The sequence below is a fragment of the Taudactylus pleione genome, unplaced genomic scaffold, assembly GCF_031769625.1.
Source record: "Taudactylus pleione unplaced genomic scaffold, aTauple2 ptg000280l, whole genome shotgun sequence".
In the NCBI taxonomy this organism is placed as follows: Eukaryota; Metazoa; Chordata; class Amphibia; order Anura; family Myobatrachidae; genus Taudactylus; species Taudactylus pleione.
In genome coordinates this window covers 1,223,550-1,241,115 of record NW_028284682.1, presented here as the reverse complement: position 1 = coordinate 1,241,115, position 17,566 = coordinate 1,223,550, and positions in this window count along the sequence as shown.

Here is a 17,566-nt window from a genome sequence, read left to right as displayed (position 1 = left end):
AGAAGTCCCCTCACCGCAAATGACAGCTCTTATCGGGAGAGCTGTCCTCTACCAAAATCATCCAGCATACTGCGTTACTAAATGCCAGCATGCATGCAATGATTGGCAGGATGCGTTGTGTGCAAAATGCGATGCTTGATGAATCTCGCCCCATATGGTATTGACGATAGATTGTAAGCTCCACTGGGGCAGAGACTGATGAGAATGACCAAGTATTCCCTGTAAAGTGCTGCGGAATATGTGTGCGCCATATAAATACATTATATGATGATAAAAGAAATAATAGTCACAAAGGTACAAAACTGTACAAAAGCTATAAAACCCAGCAATATAAAACCCAGTGCAACGTCCGCAGATACAGTTGTGACGTCACTACAGGTCTTTGCTCTACTTGTGCTGCCGGCGTTTATGATCCCCACGGTCAGAATCCCGACGCCAGCATCCTGACTAGGTTAGCATCAGACGGCCAAAGGTACTTTACCCCTAACCCTACCCTAACCCTAACTCCCCGATGCCTAATCCTAACCTCCCCCCTACTGCCTAAACCTATCTTTACCTCCCCGGTGCCTAAACCTAACCCTCCCCCTTAGTACCTAACCCTTCCCCTAGTGCCTAACCCATCCCCTAGTGCCTAACCCCTAATCCTAACCCTCCCCCCAACCCTGCTACTTAGCTGCAGGATTCGGCAGTCGGGATGCCGGTGCCGGTATTCTTATAAGTGTTGGGATTCTGGCGTCAGCATTGTGACCGCCGGAATCCCCGCTGTGGCAGTAGCGCACACAGGAGGGGTTTCTGAGTACCCAGAAACCCCCCCTGACAGACTGGAGTGCAGGCACCATGTTCTTAAGCCCCACCCCCTTGTGGCAAATTGACGCGATTTGATGGACGAAATGGAGGAGGCAGAGCCAATATGACGCAATTTCATTAGAATCGTCTCGTTTGGCCCCGCATATTGCTGTGAGGGGGAGGGGCCTAATTACATGGTGCCAGCCTGCTAGGTCCTGTACCGATCAGAACTGCTGCAAGGTAAGTTTGTTTGTAATGTATATGTGATGTGTGTGTATATAGTATATGTGTGTGCGTGTAAGGTATGTATGTGTGTATATGTATATATGTGTGTATATTTATATGCGCATACTTGCCTACCTTTACACTTCCCGAGAGATGGCCGGGTAACCAAGCAGGAGTGAGGTGATGGGGGCGGGGCCTGGCGATTTGCATCATTAAGCCCCACCCCCTCATGGCAAAGTGCCTTGATTGGATCAAATTTGAATAGGGACAGGGCCAAATGACGCGAATCATGAAGAATCGCGTCATGAAGCCCCGCCCCCTGCACGGAGACCCGCGATCGCAACAGAAATTCTCTCCATTGTGCCCACTTCACTAGGAAGTGGGCAGAATGCGGGAGAAGTGCCTACCCTTCTGGGGGTGCGGGGGGTTGCCCGAAAAATCGGGAGCCTCCCGTGAAAACCAGGAGGGTAGGCATGTATGTAAATATGTGTGTGTATGTATATATGCATGTATGTATATACAAATATACACATATGTAAATATATATATATTGTGATAGAAGCACTGGAGAAGTCTGGTATGGCATATATGTGTGTCCCAGATTCCTATCATATGTGTTTTAAAAACCCCAGGAAAAGTCTGTTATGCTAAACAGACCAGAAGTGTTGGATTTTGGTAAAAGCCGGATAAAGGGTCCTGGGGGTGTGGATGTGAGAAGAGAGGGAGAGCTCCATCCACAGGCCATTCCAGGTGTTGGGCCTTTCAGTCTGAGAGCAGGCTGATTAGTAGTTGCACCTGGAAGTGGCTCATATAAGCGGTGTTAGGTTTTGGTTCAGTGTCTCACATACCCTGGGAGAACAGACACTAAGTTTTGTTCTGAGACACTGTGATATTTGAGAGTGCTCTGTTTGTATTTGTGGTAAGGCAGTAGGCCCTGCCATTTGTAGAGAGGGAATAACCTGTCTAGTTAGTGCCCAGATGGGCTAGGAATTATTTTTATGTTTTGTTTATTTTGCTGTTTATATTGCACAATAAAACTGGTTCCGACCAGCTTGCATGAAAACCCTGGACTGGTGTGCTGTTTCCTGACTGCTGTGTGTAAGGAGGTGTCCATCTACCCCAGGAGATGGACCCCCTACCCCGACCATATCACAAGATATATATATATATATATATATATATATATATATATAATTATTATTATTATTTATTTATATGGCGCCACAAGTGTTCCACAGCGCCTTACAAAGTACATAAACAAATTGTAGACAAGCGACTTAGAGAACAATACAATACAGGACCAGGACATGAATAATATACATTGCTACATTAGTGACCACACCACCCAGTTAAGCAACAGAGCATAAGCAACCAAGTGTTAGGTGCCCTAGTGGTGAGTAAGAAGTAGATGAACTAAAGTAGGGAGAAGTACAAGAGGGTAGAGGGCCCTGCTCGTAAGATCTTACATTCTAAAAGGGAGGGGAACACAAACAGGGGTGACACAAATGGGGTAGATGGGGAGGAAGGAGCATGTAGTAGGGAGTTAGAATGATAGTTGGAAGGCTTTGATGAAGTAGTGGGTCTTAAGAGCCCGTTTGAAGGATTGCAAAGAGGTGGAGAGTCTGATGGGGAGAGGGAGAGAGTTCCAGAGGTGGGGAGCAGCGAAGGCAAAATCTTGGAGTCAATAGTGGGAGGAAGTAATCAGCTGGCATGAAAGGCGGCATGTATTAGGTATAGAAACCCCTCTATAAAAATCCTGCATTTGTCCCTGCTGTGGGTATATTAAATGTATCCCATTATAACATAGTATTGTGTTTCCTTAGCAATGTGGAAGTGACACTTTTATTCCTGTGCAGGTAATGTGCTATGTCACACTACCTTCTATAGTTACTGTACATCTAGGGCTGATAAAAGACTTCTAGAATGGGTAATGAAGTCACAAGCAGCTCTTTCTCAAGTGAGCTCAGTCTGCAAATAAATCATTGATCACGGTGATTACTGTTCCTGTTCCTTTTTAATTTCCATGATCGTGTTCTATTCTTCTTCTGTATAGAGCTGCCAAATCAAACCTTCCCTGTGTTATATCGCCCCGGGGCACACGGATTTGCATTAGGTTTCTTTCCCTAATATCTGTCAGACTTCTTTTAACTCCAGCACTTTCCACACTATTCAAGTTTCAAAACTCCTTTAATAATGGCAAGAATGGTTCTAACAGAGACATGTTTAACTGTGCAGCCGGGACTGAGAGAGACAGATAAGTCGTGTGCTCTTTCCCTTCTCACACCCTGCAGCCCACCTCTATCTCCCCTCTCTCCCCTTCTACTATGTATTCCCTTCTTCTCTCATTCCGGGGGAGATATATCAAATGTTGGAGAGAGATAAAGTGGAGAGAGATAAAGTACCCACCAATCAGCTTAAAACTATAATTTTACAGCCTGTGCTAGCAATATATCAGGAGCTGATTGGTTGGTACTTTATCTGTCTCCAAGATTTGATAAATCTCCCCCTGCCCATTTTCTCTCTCTCTCTCTCTCTCCCTCCCCCCCTCTCTCTCTCTCTCTCTCTCTCTCTCTCTCACGCTCTATCTCGTCCTCTCTCTTCTTTTTGTCCATATTCTCTGTCACTCAATTCTCCTCTCTTTGCTCTTGTTATCATTCTTCTTTTCTCATCTCTTCCCTTTACACTCATTCTGCCCTTTTGTCTGTGGGGGAGATGTACTAAGCCTTGGAAAGAGATAAAGTGGAGAGAGATAAAGTACCAACCAATCATTTCCTGTCATTTTTCAAACACAGCCTGTAAAGTGATAGTTAGGAGCTGATTGGTTGGTACTTTATCACTCACCACTGTATCACTTTTCAAGGCTTAGTACATCTCCCCATGTGACACTTACTTACTCTGCCGTTTCCCCTCTGCTCGTCCTCTCACTGTTTCCCAATTCTCCATTCATTGCCTTAAGATAATACATTGGTTTATTGCTTCAACCCTTAACAACCTTGTATAGCTTACTTAATTAAACTGATAAATAATGACACAGACAACAAGAGCTTGGCTAAAAGGTCACAGCTTTTATTTATAATTAATTCACCTAACCAGGGTGGCAAGAGACGCTGCAGACTCAGTTCCAGCTTTCTTTCACTCAAATACTCGGAGAACGACTGACACGTCCCCTTTCAAGACGCACTAACGATGTGAGGGTCTCACTTCCACTATGGGCCAATCCGAGGCGCTTACGCACTACAAGTGCCCGGGTCCCCCTGCACAGAGAAGGACAAATTTGCCAGGTTCAGTCGAGGGCAAGTTCCCCCACAAAGTTCTCTTACGCCACATAAAGCCACTGAGCTGCAGCGTACTCCCGCCATGCTGTGCCTCCCCAATTTGGAAAAGAAAAGGTTAGTGTGACACAACGAAATTCATTAACGGGTGGGATGGTGGGTTTCAAAGATCCATCAACCAAAGAGGCTGTCATCATGCAAACGAGCCAATATATACTGATAAACAGACCACTCGTTCAAGCAATGTCATTGGCTCTACCAAACATCTGACCAGCCAGCACTATAAACTGCCCAACAACAAGGCTGTCATAAACAGCCATACAGCAAAACATCAGTAATCTTACATATCCTCACGCTTAATCAGCCTTCACATACTATTCTCTCTTCCTGCACCTTCCACTCTGTCCATTCACCTCTCTCGCTCTCCCTCCCCTCTCTCTCCCTTCCTTCCCTCTCTTTCCCTCCCTTCCCCTATCTCTCTCTCTCCCCCTCCCCCTCTCTCCCTCCCTCCCCCTCTCTCTATCTCTCTCTCTCCTCCTCTATCTCTCTCCCTTTCCTCTCTTTCTCTCTCCCTCCCCTCTCTCTTTTTCTCTCTCTTCCTCCCCTATCTCTCCCTCCCTACCCATCTCTCTCTCTCCCCCTCCCCCTCTCTCTCTCCCTCCCCCTATCTCTCTTTCCCTCCCTCCCTCTCTCTCCATTCTCCTCTCTTCATCCTTCTCTATTTCTGTGCCTCGTACTCTCTCTCCATCTCTCTCTCCCTCCCCCCTCTCTCTCCATTCTCCTCTCTTCATCCTTCTCTATTTCTGTGCCTCGTACTCTCTCTCCATCTCTCTCTCTCTTTTCCTCTCCTCTCTCCCCTTCTTCCCACTCTCCTCTCTTTTCCTTTATTCTCTCTCTGCATGTATGTACTAAGCTTTGGAGAGAGATAAAGTACCAACCACTCAGCTCCTAACTCTCACTTTACATATTGTGTTTGAAAAATGACAGGAGCTGAGTGGTCACCACTTTATCTATCTCCAAGGCTTGGTACACCTCCCCACTAACATCTCTGCTCTCCAACCTTCTCCTCTCCTTTCTCCTCTCTTGGGAAGTGCATCTTCCCTGTTTTAGCTCTGCACATGTCTAGAGCCAAGCGTACACACAAGTACAAGCAAATCAGAGTCACAAACAATTCTGTCATATGTCCACTTGTGACTTAATGGACGTACAATAGCTTGGCTGTAGCGGGACGTTTAATGAGGACATGTCAGAGTCATTATACAGACGCATCTTTTACACCAGTGATAGAGATGGTACCAATGTGAACTGAGGATGACGATGGGTATCAAACCAAGCCTGCAGATAGGTGCTGTCCGTACAGCTCTGTATACAGATGAATATGCACATTTAGGGCTTGATTCATTATCGATCGCAACTGCGATTACGCACGCAATCTCCTGATTTTTGCATTCTGCAAATGTGTATGCATCGCAGTGCGCGTGACCGATGACACCACTGCGATCATGCAGTGACTGCGCAGACCCATCACAGAATGATTGACAGGAAGCACCTTTGTGGGTGGTGACGGGAGGGGGCAAGCGCAGGCGTTCCAGTGTGTTTGAACGTCATTGCAGAGGCGTGTATAAAATAGCCACTGTGATGCCATAAGCAGCTTGGGCTGTCACTGCGTGCGATGAGGTTAGCAATTCCTGAATAAGGTCAGACCTTGTGCAAGTGTGCGTGAGGCTGCAATTGTACTCGATGTTACAGATGGTTTTGCAGTGTTGCTAAGTTTCACGGATGTGTGTAAGGTAAAGGGGGCGTCCTTATGTTAGGCCACGTATGGCATTGCAACTGCAATCATTAGCATATCTTAGCAGTGAGACTAAGGGCCTAATTCAGAGCCGGATGCTCTGACCAGAGCGCTCGCTCTGAATCAGGGCCCACCTACCTAAAATTGGAGCGGCCTCCTGGCCGCTCGCATAGCTGTGGGTGACCACCCACAGCTTATGCGAGCGGCCAAAAAGTTGGTCGCGATGGTCAAGACCATCGGGCTTGCGATGAGACCCTGCGGTAGGGTCTCGCTGCTGCAAGCCCAGGAGTGCTTTTGGCTCTATCAGAGCCAAAAGCACTCCAACTGACATCACTAGTGATGTCAGTGGGGCCGGCCCCAGACGGTAGGCGTTCCCATGGGAACGCCTCCATCTGGGCAGCCACGCCCCCAGCACGCCCCCCAAAGGGGCGTGTTGTCCTCACCATCGACAGCACGCCCCCTTTGGTGCGAGACCCATAACGACGGCTTGGCCGTCGCTATGCGGGTCTCGCGCATGCGCACGATGGAGCTCCCTCCGTCATGCGTATGCGCACTAAGGCACCATAAACCCGCAATAGCGATCATTACTGTTAGGATCCGCGACAGCGGATTAACCTTGGTGGCAGATCCCAGTCATAGTTGCGACTGGGACACTGCATCCTGTCTTGTCTTTGTTCCGGCTGCTGCAGGTAGCTGGAAATCCTGTCTAGTCTGTTATCAGCTCTAAACTGTAATCTTGCCTGTCTGTCTGTGTGCAGACTTCAGCTGCACACTAATTAATTGTCTCTCTGTGTGCTGAACCCAGCTGCACACTAGCCTGTCATTAGGAAAGGCTCTCTGCAGGGAATGGCTCTGATTGGATCCTGCATCTTCATAAATTACAGCCAGCCCTGCACTCAGTGCTAGTTATACCTTAACTGCAACCTGACTTTAACCTCAGCCTAACCCTAACCCATACCATAACTGCAGCCTATCCCTAACTGCAGCCTAACTCTAATCCTTACTATAACAGCAGTTCATTCCTAATGGCAGCCTAACCCTTACCATAACCGCAGCCTAACTCTAATCACAGCCTAACCCTTAACTTCATGTTGATATGTTCACAATGTCTAGGGGGAGGGATCCTAGATTGCACACCCTAAGCACAATATGAGGTGTACCTGCTGAGACTTGTAGTGCTGCAAGCAGAAAAAGAGAAGAAATGCAAGTGCACACTCTAACCATGCTAAACCTAATAATAATACTGCTATACTGTACTGCATCAAAGAGGTTCTTAGCATAATAATGGCCATAATTTGTTCCATAGGAGTGTTAGGGACCTGCCTGATAGAGGTCACCTGGATGCGGTGGGCAGGCCCATAATTATGGTCAATATTATGCTAAGAACCTCTTTGATGCAATATAGCAGTATTATTATTAGGTTTAGCATGGTTAGAGTGTGCACTTGCATTTTTCTCATGTTCATAATGTCATCATCAATAATGTTGTCATTTTGTCAGTGTTGACATGCTGACATTATGAATATGTTGACAATCTAACTGCATCCCATTCTTGGAGACACCATGGGCCTAATTCTAAATCAGAGGCAACGGCAATGTCGATGCATTGGAGCAGTATTTTCTCTTCTGCGCGTGCTTGTAAATTGCGCTGTGCGTGTATCCATGGTCCATGTGCACATAGTCGCACCTGCCATTGAGGTGCAGGGGAAACACATGTTCTCAGAAATGTTTTGGCAATATATTGTGCGTTCCTGGGCGGTGACAGCAAGGTGATAGTAACAGTAAGACCTACATACTGTACATAAGAAAGAAAACTACATATAGATAAATATTTTCTGTGCCACCCATACCAGGTTACCACTGATTGGTCGGGCAATAAACAAGTTTCATTTTATAAGTTCATCAAAATTGTTCAACCAGCTCCAATAGTTTAACTTATGTCATATAAGGTTGTTGTGTACAGTATTCACAGCTACAGTATTCCAAAAACTCACTTCATGAGCACAAGATAATTTGAAGCAATTTGCGCTGAGATTCCAGATTTGTCAAACAGAACTCATCCCTATGGAATTGGTTTGCTTTACTATACAATGACTTTATTCAGTCTGAGACATATTGTGGTGCTGTATCCATTCTATTCTCCTGTATAACTCAATGACCAAAGGTCAGTTCTGAATGTATCTGTTTCTCTCATCCTTGGTGTATGGTGCTCTTGAAAAACCACAAAGGAAATGAATGTTAGTGAACCTCCCTCTCTTTATCAGACCCTTGCTTCTAAATGTAAAAATGCTTTAGTAAGAATATGACCCTAATACTGGCTTGTGTTCTTTACGTTGTATAATTGCCTTACAGTAGTATTATATTAAGTGTATATTGCACCAAAATAATCTGCAGTATTCTACAGGGGGATGAAGACTGGCACCGAAATCCCGACAGGTCGGGATCCTGGCACCAGTGTCTCCGACCGCCGGCATCCCGGAGGGAAGTATCGGGGTGTTAGGGGGAGCTTAGGGTTAGGTAGAGGAGTTAGGGTTAGGCATTAGGTGGAGGGTTAGGGTTAGGCACCAGGGAGGTAGTGTAAGGCTTAGGGTGCGGGGAGGGGGAGGTTAGGTTTAGGCACTAGGGGGGAGGTTAGGTTTAGGCACTGGGGAGGGGGTGTTAGGTTTAGGGTGCGGGAAGGGGGAGGATAGGCTTAGGCACTAGGGGGGAGGTTAGGCTTAGGCACTGGGGAGGGAGGGTTAGGGTAGGTGTTAGGGTAAGGGTTAGATAAAGATTTACTGCTGTCCTCTATGGGTTAGGGTTAGGTAGAGGGGTTAGGCATTAGGGGGAGGGTTAGGGTTAGGCACCGGGGAGGTAGTGTTAGGATTAGGGTGCGGGGTGGGGGAGGTCAGGTTTAGGCACTAGGGGGGGAGGTTAGGTTTAGGCACTGGGGAGGGGCTGTTAGGTTTAGAGGACCTCATTCAGAGCCGGTCGTACAGAGCGTGCGGTCGGTCTGAATGAGGGGAGGACCTCTTGAATTTTCAAGACGTCCTCCTTTGCGGTGGTAAGGCTGTGGGTTAACACCCACAGCCTTACGACCGCCTAAGGTGATGGTCGCGATGGTCAAGACCATCGCGACCATCGGGGCTTACGACGAGACCCTAGGGTAGGGTCTCCCTTGTCGTAAGCCCCGGAGAGCTTCTGGCTCTGTCTGAGCCGGAAGCTCTCCACTGACATCACCACTGACTAGTGATGTCAGTGGGGCCGCCCCCAAACAGTTGGCGTTCCCATGGGAACGCCCCCGTTTGGGCTGCCACCCCCCCGGCCCGCCTTCCAAACGGGGCGAGCTGTCAATCAACATCGACAGCTCGCCCCCTTTGGATCGAGACCCGCTACGACCGGCGCTGTCGGTTGTAGCGGGTCTCACGCATGTGCACGACGGCGCCGGTGTGCTCTGTAGGGGGCCATTATCCCGGTCCGAGCGCATCGGCGCTAACGACCGGGTCTGAATGACCCCCAGAGTGCTGGGAAGGGGGAGGTTAGGCTTAGGCACTAGGGGGGAGGTTAGGCTTAGACACCGGGGAGGGAGGGGTTAGGGTAAGGGTTAGATAAAGATTTACCGCTGTCCTCTATGGGTGTCAGGATTCTGACACCCATAGGGCCCCATCTCTCTATATTACCATGACGTAGATAGTTTCTTCTCTCCTTCTGTAATCTTTTCCTGGATCTGGAGTGGTTTCTGAGTACACAGAAAATACCCAATGATGGACCGATCCCCTCCCCACCTCTAAATAACTGCAAAGAGGGCGCGAGGCCACAATGACTAGCACCACCCCTTTTTATATCCCTGCAAATCAGGGCATTATGCTCTGACAGTGGCAGGGCCTAATGATGTGAGGTGGCCACTTTATCAAAAGTGTAAGTATGTATGTATATTGTTGTAGAGTGTATGTATGTGTTAAACTGTTAATATGTATTTACAGTATGTGTACTGTATGTTTGTGTTAGCATTAGGGATGAGCGGGTTCGGATCTCAGAGATCCGAACCCGCCCAAACTACCGGGATTCGAGGCAGATCCGAGTCGGCTCGGATTTTCCCACCTGACTCAGATCTGAAAACGAAGCAAAACGTCATCATCCCGCTGTCGGATTCTTGCAGGTTTTGGATTCTATAAAGGTCCAGTGATCACCGCAATTTTTTCATTCCAGCTGTGGAGAGTGAAGAGGGAGGAGGGAGGGAGCTGGGATCTGTTCTGTTGCACGCTGACACTGTGCATAGGGGCTGGCTGTTGTCCTGTCCATAAGGGCTGGCTGGCTGTTGCCTATATAGGGGCTGGCTGTTGTCCTGTCCATAGGGGCTGGCTGGCTGTTGTCCTGTCCATAAGGGCTGGCTGTTGTCCTGTCCATAGGGGCTGGCTGGCTGTTGTCATGTCCATAGGGGCTGGCTGTTGTCCTGTCCGTAGGGCCTGGCTGTTGTCCTGTCCATAGGGGCTGGCTGTTGTCCTGTACATAGGGGCTGGCTGTTGTCCTGTCTGTAGGGGCTGGCTGTAGCACTGTGTTGTCCAGGGGGTACTCTGTCCTTCAGGGGTGCTCTTCACCCACCCCCAGTGTGAAAAAAAAATGTTTGTGTGTTAGCCACACTTGTCATCAGCGCAGGGGTGCTGTGCTGCTGTCTGTTAAGAGGCTGCTGCCACTTTCAGGGGTTCTTCCCAGTGTTCAAAAAAAAAGAAACAATTTTTTTGTGTGCATGTTAGCCACACCTGTCATTGACGTATTTGTGCAGGGTTGCTGTGCTGCTGTCTGTCAAGGGGCTGCTGTCTCTTTCAGGGCTTCACCCCCAGTGTTCAAATTAACAAAATAACCATTTTTTTTGTGTGCGTGTTAGCCCCACCTGTTATCGGCGTAGGTGCGCAGGGGTGCTGTGCTGTGCTGCTGTCTGACAAAGGGCTGCTATGTCTTTCAGGGGTTCACCCCCAGTGTTCAAATAAAACATTTCTCAGCAACACAGGTGGGCAGGGGTGCTGTGCTCCCTGTGTCATTTATCAAGAGGCTGCTGCCTTGTTCAAGTGCTCTCCCTCCCAAGTGCCAATAAAAAATTAATTAATCAATCAATCAATCAATGTGTTTTTTTTTCTGTGTATGTGTGTGTGCGCATTAGCCATGTCATCACAAACGCCTCTACTGAGATTTGCATAAACATTTTCAAAGGTGAAAATAGAGGATATGGTTTAAAAAATGGAACAAAGCAGCTAAAACTGTGTTCTCTGATTATAGTGTCCCTACTCCCTATCCATGGCCCCTCTGCCTGACTTTCAGTGAGTCAGAGGGACAACTCCATGCCACCGTATTCCAGAGTGCAGCTGCTCCTCCTGTAGCCCAGGTCAGAAAATTTGTAGTGGGTATCAGGGGCGTATCTATAATGGGTGAACCGTGTGCGGGGAACACAGGCCCCTGGGTCCAGGGGGGCCTCGCACCGCACAGCCTGCACCCATAGAATTACATACCTCTCTGGAGTCCCACATCGGCGCTGGGGTCCGGCGCTGTAAAAATGACTGGAAAATGGCTGCTGTGGCCATTTTCCCGTCATTTGCTCTTGCGAAGTATAGGGAAAATGGCCGTGGTGACCAGCGCATCTTCTATAGACCCTGGGTGCACTCTAGTGCCCAGAGTCTATAACTCCGGCAGTGGCCGCGCATAGCTCAGTGTGCTGCCGGCCGCCGGACAGATAGGAGGAGTCCCGTGTTGGAGACTGCACATGGGCCCCTTCCTCTCTAGAAATGCCCCTGGAGGGTGTGGTGATGATATGGACTAAAAATGGAGCTCACATCCACTAAAGTGGACAATGAATCCCCAATCTGACAGGGAGCGCAGCTGTAATTTATACACAACACAGAATGGGATGACAATATAGGCTTGGGTGATAGAATAATCTGTGGTGATGTATACATCATCTTCTTCACACAATATTAATTTATTTTTGCACATAATTGCACGTAATTAACGGTAAAGGTCTTTCTCATAGAACTGTATTTCATTTTGATGGACATCATCTTTTCCACATTTTGGGGAAGTAGTCTCAGGCTGATAACTGACAAGGTTCCCGGCTGTGCTGTAAACTCTATCTGAGTACACACTGGAAGGTGGGCAGATCAAGTAAAGCAAAGGCAGTTTTTTGTGTAAGGGCCTCCAAGGGGTATATTTATTTACTAAAGTTTCTAAATATGAAAAGTGTTCATGTTGTCCATAGCAACCAATCAGGTCCTATCATTTTCTAGAATGCAATAGAGAAATGATAACTACAATCTGATTGGTTGCTATATGCAACATGAACACTTTTAATTTTTAGAAACTTTAGTAAAACTAAAATTACCCCCAAATTGCCTGTTTTTCCTGCCATTAGTTACTTACATGTATCTCTTTCTCTTCAGATCTGTGTCCGTTGGGAAGAAAAAACAATGTCTTCATCCCTTCTGGGATGAAAACACACTGCCAGCAAGCAGGCATGGTGCTCAAGAATTCCCAAGAAAGACACAACGTAAGACTTTAACCTTAAACTGAAATGTTGCATTTAATGCTCTGTTCCGCTTGTTCACATATCTAAGTAATATGGTTAAGTGGACAGTGGGAACAACGGCAGTTTGAAGGCCACTAGCTAACTCTGTTTTTTAATGTCCCCCTGTACAAGTTGGAAAATGCCTTTACTTCTACTAATCCAAAGGATTATTTAAGTCAATTGTTTTTGGAAGCACTTTCCTGGTCCCCTTCTGGGATGAAAATTCACTCCTTGCCACAGAAGCAGGTCCAGGATACTCAAGAAAGACACAATGTAAGGCCTAACTCAGGGGTAGCCAACCTCGGTCCTCGAGAGCTACTAACAATTCATGTTTTCCAGACCACCTAGCTGGTGCAGAGGTGTTTTCATTACTCACCAATACATTTGGAAAGATCCACAGGTGGAGTTAATTATTACAGTTATTATTCTGTGAGAAGACCCGGAAAACATGCACTGTTGGTAGCTCTAAGGGTTGGCTACCCCTGCCTTAAATCATAGATCTTACGCTTGAGGCTACTAACTAACTCTGTTTTTTGGGAAATGCATTTTCATGTGGAAAGCACTACTAGAAGTCTTCCTTGTCCCCTTCTGGGATGGAAAATACACTCCTAGCAGCAGCCATGCTCAAGGATTATTCTGTGGCAAGGATTGATGTGAATGTATAACATTTTTTTTGTAGATGCCTCCTCCACTCCCCTTCTTCCTCAAAAAATTAAATGCAGTTTACTACCAATCAACCCTTCCTGTTCCTGCCCTGCCTTCAACTACATACATACTCCAACTCCCTCAGGCCTCTCTTGAATAATAAAAGTGTTTCTTGATGTGCCATGTTTGAAGTTGAAATGCCATGTGTTTGTGCCGCCCACTGCTGCCATTTAGTTTACTCAGACAGCTAGCTAGGTTAGGCTTTTGGGCCTAAACTGGATGAAAACAATATAGTGAGCTGTGGGATGGTCAAAATTTACTGGAAACAAGTGAAAATAAATGTTATTGAGGTTAATAATACTGTAGGAACAAAAAAGGCCCATTTTATGTGATTTTAGTGGTTTTTATGATTTTTTTAAGAACAAATCCAGAACCAAAGCCAAAACCGAAAAACAAAACAAGGAGGTGAGGTTTGGGCAAAAGCAATCCTGATCCAAAACCAGGGGAGATACAGATCCAAAACACGGGGGTCAGTGCACATCTCTAGTTAGCGTGTGCGATAGATAGATAGATAGATAGATAGATAGATAGATAGATAGATAGATAGAGGGGTTTTATATACAGTGTGTATGTATATATATATATATATATATATATATATCCCCCTCCCCAGAAACTCCTGAATTTGCCTAAGAGTTTCTGGGTTCCTTATCCCAGTGCCCAACTCCTCCATTCTGTATGAGTTAATTCCAGCTGGCACCTACAGTAGGTGCCAGGATGTGAGGCATGGAGCACTATTAGAGACGAAATGCCAGTAGAGGATACTGTAGGCTGATTTACCATCAGAATAAACTGTCATTTCATACCAGCTATACAGAAGGGATGTAGTTGAGATTCCAATGGTCGAGATGTCGGCGCTGAGAATGCCAGCGCCAGAATACCGACACCAGTCAGAATCCTGGCGCCAGCATCCCAACCACCGGCATCCTGAAGTTAAGTATAGGGGTTATTGGGAGGACTAGGGATAGGGTTAGGGCACTAGGGGAATTGTTAGGGTTAGGCATGGGGGAGGGTTAGGTTTAGGGGTTGTGGTTGGGTTAGGGTATTTAACAGCAGGTGTCGGTATCCTAACCCTGTCGGGATGTTGGTGTTGGGATTCTGACCTCCGGGATCTTGAGCACCGGCATCTCGTACCCAACCCATACAGAGATAAGAGCCAAGTGCGGGTACATGGTGGAGGTAAGGAAGTTTCAGTGTACAGTAAATAGGTGATAACATAAAACAACACTGAGCCACCCTAATTCAGAGCCGCAGGTGATGCAGATGTTCACGGAGCTGAGCGATTTGTTTCCTACAGCGCATTCACGAAAATCCCCAGGAAGTTGGGGATATAGTTATGATACCGGCAGCAGCACGTCCACTGGTCTCATTACTGACATCCGAATCCCGACAATGGAATGCCGAAGGATGCCAGCCCGAACAAGGTAAGTCCGGAGCGCCCTTAGCATTAGCCGCATGGGGGGGGGGTTACGTTTAGGGAGCGTAGCGGGGTTAGGGTTAAGGTTTGGGGGGGAGGTTAGAGTTAGGCACCCCTAGGTTGGAGGGTTAGGCACCCCTAGGGGGGAGGGTTAGGCACCCATAGGGTGGAGGGTTAGGGTTAGGCACCCCTGGGGGAGTTTAGGGTTAAGCACTTTAGGGGAGGTTAGGGTTAGGCACCACTAAGGGAGGGTTAGGGTTCTCCCTTCGAGCTGCCGGCGTCGGGACTTCATACCCATTCCAAAAATCCTACGGCGCATGCATTACAGAGTGTACGCACAAAGGCAATTTTGCAATTGAGATGCATGATATCAGACACGCCTGGGAAAAGTGCTGGGTGTTCCTGGGCGATGATTGGGGTGCAGGAAGATCGCCCGTCTTATGACACTCACAGTGGGCGTCTCAGTCCTTCCACATTTATACAGATGGATTTACCCCAGGGAAGGGCATTTGCATAGAGTTGCCGATGGGCAGCTGCCAGGGAAGTCAGCCGTGGCCGCAACTGCCTCCATCTCTGAATCAGGCGCATTATTGCTTTAGAAATTAAATCTTGCAGCATTTGGATAGAGGAGTGTTGTTGTGTCATGTCTGGATTAGATCAGCAGTTCGGTTCTACTCAGTTGTTAAGTTCCGATCTGAAATATGGCATCTTATTGGTTATCCGGCTCTAGTGTGTTTCGGATAGCCAATAAGATAAATTCAAACTTGCGCTAATTTGGTTAGAAGAACCGTGGAGAACCGAACCGCTCATCTCTAGTCTGGATGAATTATGAAACATCTGGATACGGGCAGCTCCTCCCACTAGAAGGTAGAAGGAGCAGTATGCTGCAGTACGTTTATATACACAAAGAGCACATTTGCATAATTATCTTTGTAACTCTTCTTGCATCCTGGTTCCTACAATAACAGCCAAACAACGCACACGTAGGTTAGCAATCAATGTACAGGTCCCAGATGCACAGTGTCACATGTTCATCACAATAACTTAAACAAGGTCCTATTTAGAGACTGTGCTGCCCTACATGTCCATTTCATTTAATTAATGTATAATATATGCTTTCCTGTAAGCAAATGTACTGCAATATAATGATCAGTGAGTTGATATGAAAGTCTGTGGGGAACCCTTGGCACACGTTGGACTGAGTCCCAGAAATCTCCACATGAATAAATGATCTTGTGCACGGCTTCTTCTGCGGCCGGGAACTTATTGCTTGTTGGCCAAACAAGAATATTAGCGTGAAAGCTTTTATCTACCTGCCTGCCCCATGCCGGGACCATTTTGGCCGGTATAATCAGTAAAGCTTTTCGAGCACAAGTCAGACAATTAGAGGTTACCTAGGAGCAGGTTCTATGTGGAATTTTTATTGCTTAATCACATAAATCACATAATGGAGAGTTGAACGCAATTGTCAGGTTCCAGCCTAGGATCGGCCATTACTCACCACAGCATTGACTTCCCCTGACTTCTCGTGCGGTCAAACGTCTGGTGCTGCGGCAAGTGATGTGCTGAGGTTTATGCCTTAGGTGCACTTGTCTTCCAGTTGCTGTTCTGTGAATTACCGAGGTTGCCATCATGGGCGCAGCTAGGACAGTCTTCATCACCTGACTGACCCTCCGTCCAATGGTAGCATGGTCATTGTCAGCTGACGCTGCCATCCATTGGACTGCTACCTTAGGGTATTTAACAGGCTCTGGACAACAGGAAGTTTCCTGTACAACGTTGTTACTACCAGTGTTTGCTTGCCGTCACTTCGGTCTAGGTTCCCTTGCTGTTCTACTCTCAAGTCTATTCTAGTTCTCTTCTGTGCCAGCAGTGCATCTGAAACACCTTGTCCGCGTACTCAGTACATCCTCCGAGTGCAAACACAGTGTCATTCTCCTGTGCCAGCGGTGCGTCTGCACACCTTGCCCGCGTACTCAGTACATCCTTCTGGTGCAACTTAAGTGTCATCCTCCTGTGCCAGCGGTCATCTGATACCTTGCCTGTATACTCAGTACTACATCCTTGTACAGTGACTTCGCTAGTGCTTCTTTCTGAAGTACATCCTCCTGGACCTCATCAGTGTTCTAATCTCCATTTCCCACGTGTATCAGCTACCTGACCAGAGGGCCGCGACCTGCTTGCTGGGTGCAGCTTAAACCCATATCCTGCTTGGAGAGGTCACTGGTGAACACCTCCCGGCAGGTTAGACTCCGTGCCTTAGGTCAGGTCTCGCCAACATTCGATACTTGTGGATGAGGAGGTCATACATCCAGGCCCCTCGCCTCTGATTCCTTCCATAACCCAGGACCTCAGCTTTCAGCTCCTCAGTAGGAGATCCTCCTGAGTCATTCGTGACAGCAATTCAGTCTGGTGGATTGTTTTCCCACTGCGCACGCTCAGGAGACTCAGTCGCGTCTCTATTTGCAGCTGAAATGGCATCACCTAGATAGTAATGGGGTGTTCACATTTAGGCTGGGTTTAGTGAGGGTGGGAGTCAAAGGAGTGTTGACCTAATTGCAGGTTATGCACAGTTGTGGGTACACAAAGAATCGCCCCTTTTCAGAAAAATATTTTGCACCAAGGATGGTGATAATGCGAGTGCACGCTGACAATGATGTTGGATAATAGTGTTGCGGTCATATAATTTTGCAGTGCGTAAGCAAATATCCACGTTTTTGCAATGCGGGTGTAATTACAGCCAACTTGTGTTCATCTCTTTGTTCAACTGTACATAGCGCCTGGTGAATAACGATAGGGGTTATTTAGAGCTGGACATTCAGTAAGTGCAATTGTGCA